The sequence below is a fragment of the Pteropus vampyrus genome, unplaced genomic scaffold (genome assembly GCF_000151845.1).
Source record: "Pteropus vampyrus isolate Shadow unplaced genomic scaffold, Pvam_2.0 Scaffold140, whole genome shotgun sequence".
In the NCBI taxonomy this organism is placed as follows: domain Eukaryota; kingdom Metazoa; phylum Chordata; class Mammalia; order Chiroptera; family Pteropodidae; genus Pteropus; species Pteropus vampyrus.
In genome coordinates this window covers 3,155,954-3,160,022 of record NW_011888921.1, presented here as the reverse complement: position 1 = coordinate 3,160,022, position 4,069 = coordinate 3,155,954, and the positions used below count along the sequence as shown (strand labels likewise).

At 38.6% G+C, this 4,069-nt stretch overlaps 1 pseudogene; it reads left to right on the top strand.

Moving 5' to 3' along the window:
- The first annotated feature begins 824 nt into the window (after window positions 1-824).
- LOC105297570 lies at window positions 825-3,737 on the top strand (annotated as a pseudogene).
- Window positions 3,738-4,069: the final 332 nt, after the last annotated feature.

Genomic DNA, 4,069 nt, shown 5'->3' with positions numbered 1-4,069 from the left:
GATTGGAAGTCAAGACCTAAGAGACCTTCCCTGGAAGGAATGGGCATGTTTATAGAAAAGCCATCTTTCAGTCTTTATAATATGAAGATTCTACATCTGTGGTGATAGTAGCAGCTGACACATCACATTTACTATGTGCTAAGGTACTATTCTAAGCATTTTACATTCACTCCTTTAATCATCACAATAACCCTCTGAGGTAGGTATTTATGGTGGTAGTGGTATTAGCCCCATTCTATAGATAAGGAAACTGATGCACAGCGGGATTAAATAACTCACCTGCTGTCACACAGCCAGTAAGTAGACCCAAAATTCAAGCCCAGTCTGTGCTCTTATTCATTTTGGTATACTGCCTCTTCCTCATATGGTAGGTCTATTGAAACATGTCACAAACTGTGTTTTGGGGGAAGTTTAATAATTTAGACAGCATGTTCAAAAACTATCTCTGATTTTTCATATGTTCTTCTAGTGATTTTATCCTTTTCATATATAAATAATAAATTTCACTTGGTTACTTTTAGTGCTAGTTGCATTCAAAACAAAGCAAAATAAAATTTTCAGTTCCTTTCAATGAGAAATTTGATCTACTGGGATAAAAAAAAAGTGATTTCCTAATTACTTTTCAAAAACAAGAGGTTTAGTTCCTCATGCTTTAGCAAAATATGTTCTCCCATTATTATTACAGAGTAAGCTATACAAAGGTTTGACAGAAGTTTTACCCTGAAGGAAATGTTTCTCCTAAAATTCAATATAATGTGAAATGGTGTCATTAGTCTAAACTTTAGACTCTAAAGTACTGTGGAAAAGCCAGACCTGAATTGACCATGTCCTACTGCCACATAGTCTTGAGGCTAGAAATGTATCTACAGAGGTATGTTGATGACTACAATCTTTTCATCTCAGGTCATGCTGCTTCCCAGGCTTCAGTCATGCCAGAAGATTTCAACAGCAGAAGAAAAAAGGAACAAATCAAAGGAGGCATGTTCAGGCAAGTTGGTGTGAAGAATGCTTTTCAACTTTTTTTTTTTTTTAATAGCAGAAGGATTCTTTTGGGAATGAAGATTAAGCAATCATCAGAAATCAACTTCATCATTTGACTTGAGAATTAGCACAGAAATTACTTTTTGAACTTAACATATCACAAGCCCAAGTTGAAATAAAGAATTACTACAAACATGACTAACCATTGATAAGCTTGATAATACTTACAAGATAAAACAAGTATCTTTGGGGCAATTGCCATCAAGATGTGTTACAGAACAAGAGTTTTACAACTATACAGAAAATTGAGAACATGGAAAATTGCATATAGTTGTTAAGATGTAAACAGCTGAAACAAAAGTAACACTAGAACTTTTAAAGGCACTTTTCTCAGTAGATAAAATACATGGAATGCCATAATTGTTCCTCATTTTGTAAATGGAGGAAAGAGCTTAGCTCTAAAATGACAAGTTAATACTTCAAGAAAAAGAATTACCAGAATACGCAGGGACACAGTCATTTCTTAATGTAAAATTACAAGCTTGAATCTCCTAAACTTGTCATGAAAATGTTAGCTTTAAACAGATGAGTCTTTCTCAGGAGAGGAGGGGTCAAGCCAAACAATTGGTGATTGGCTGTCAGGAAGCCATATGTAAATGAGGAAAATAAAAGGAGGGGCCAGCTCTCTACTCCTCCATCCCATTATCATGTTAAAAATAAGTGCCTTCACAAAGGTCAGAGCTGCAGGCCACCTTTCAGTCTATCTATGCCTCTCTATAACCCATAAAAAAGAATGTTCTGAGCAAGATACACCCAGCAGTGGACACACTTCTTTTAGACTAAGGCTGAGCTGCTTGCCAGAGATGGCCTAGATTTTAGAGTTAAGTTTCTGGTGGGAACATAAAGGACTTGTTGACCTCAGCTTTCTCTGCTAGAGGGGGATTGAAATGATGTAAGGAACAAAGGGATCTCGCCAAAGCTTCTTTTTCTGTTTTGGCAACTTATAACTAAGTTAAGAGATTTCAGAGCATCAGAGATAGTGACTAAGTTTCCATTTGAAGAGCAAAACTATTTAGAATGAAATGCAGCCACTGCACTGTGCGATTGAGAGTCCATTGAAGCAGATATCTGTCTTTTAACAGAAGACCTAGAGAGTGATATGAAGTAAATAAAAGTTTTATCTTTACTTAAGAGGAACTTAACAATTGTCTGAGAACTGCCCATGAAACAGCCACAAAAATTTTTAAAGTAACACACCATAAAAGCAATCTCATATGGCTCAAACTAGGTAATAAGTCATAGCCAGTGTTTTTCAAATGTCAGGCACTGTACAATGTGCTTTACATACATTTATTCCCATTTCACAAATGAACAAACCAAGGCTCAAAAGGGTTTATACACCTTGCCTAAGGTTATACTTAGCTTGGCTACATATCCTACTCTCTCTACCATCACTCACTGCTCATAGATAAAGTACTATACTACTATGATTAAAAATGCAGGTAGTACAGTGACATGGAAAAATAGTTATAAAATAATGTTGAATGGAAAAATAATACAAGTTGTATACATCACGACTATGTAAAAAAGTTTAAACTCAGGTAAGAAAGGATTAGAAGGAAGCATGAAGTTTAAAAAGTTGTGTAGATGGTAAGATTACAGAGAAAATTTTCTTAAAGTTTTTCTAAATTGTTGCAAAATTAGATAAATACTTCTCAAATGCTTATAAATACGTCTAAATGCTTATGCATGGAGAACGGTATCTAGAACCAGGTGAAATCAATTTCCAAGTAAGATTGCCTGAGTATGGGGCATTTTCATGACTATTTCAGAAGACAAGAGGAGCTTCTGTTGGCCAAGAGGAGAAAGAAGTTGCCAGAGCAGTGACAAGACTTAATTCAGCAGATCCAAAGGTATAGACCAAAGGAACTGATGTAAAACAAGGCTGATGTGACACAGGGATTGTTGTCAGGAAGGGTAGGCTGAGATGTCGCATTATATAAACTAGAAAATAAGGAGTAGCGATGACAGGGTATGAGGAACTTTATTCTAACCACTGTGTGGAAGACTGTTGAGAGGAAAGAGACAAGGGCAGGGAGACCACAAAAAAGAGTGGAAGGAGAAAGACATTTGACGTGGTGTGAGCTCCCTGTCTTCCCTGAGCATCGGAGCATAGCATTATCTAAACTACTCCACCAAAGAGCCTCAGACAAATGTACCCACTACATGTTTACCCTCCTTGAAAGTGAGGGCTAGGGAGGTGCTGCAGGCTTCAGTGTAGACATAGCCAAGTCCCAAAACCACACAATGCACAACTAGTTCCGAAAATGGCTCAGAAACAGCATCAAGAAACCTGGATCACAAACCCATGAATCTTTTAAGGGGGTGGACCTGTAGTTCCTGAGGAACATGAATTTTACCAAGAAGCACAACAAGAAGAGCCTGAAGAAGATGCAGGCCAACAACGCCAAGGACATGAGTGCATGTGCTGAAGCTATCAAGGCCCTCGTAAAGCCCAAGAAGGTCAAGCCCGAGATCCCCAAAGGCGGCAGCTGCAAGCTCAACCAATTTGCCTACATTGCTAACTCCAAGCTTGGGAAACATGCTTGTGCCAAGGGTCTTAGGCTATGCTGGCTAAAATCCAAGGCCAAGGCTCTCAAACCAAGGCCCTGGCTGCAGCTGCAGCTCAACCTTCAGCTCAGGTTTCAGTTCCAGCTCCCAAAGGTGCCAAGGCACCCACAAAGGCTCAAGAGTAGAGGCCTCTGTCTGCCATTGTGAGGATGGAAGGACTGGTGTGACTCCTGGGCTGCTGTCTGCATGGGCTGGTGTCCTCTTCTGCTACTTATACAAATAAACCCGAGGCAGGAACTGTTAGTCAAAAAAAAAAAAAAATAAAATGAGGGTTAGGGCACCTATAATCTCAATGATCCCATGAGGCTTTACCACATTACACCAAGGTGATCTATGCCTAAAGCTCTACAGGTATGTAAATAACATAAATAAGGAATGCTCAATGTATTTAAATGTTGCTTTTCTCCTGCCCTTGAGAAATCCAGGGAAGTTTTGAATAAGTCTCATAGAAGTGAGT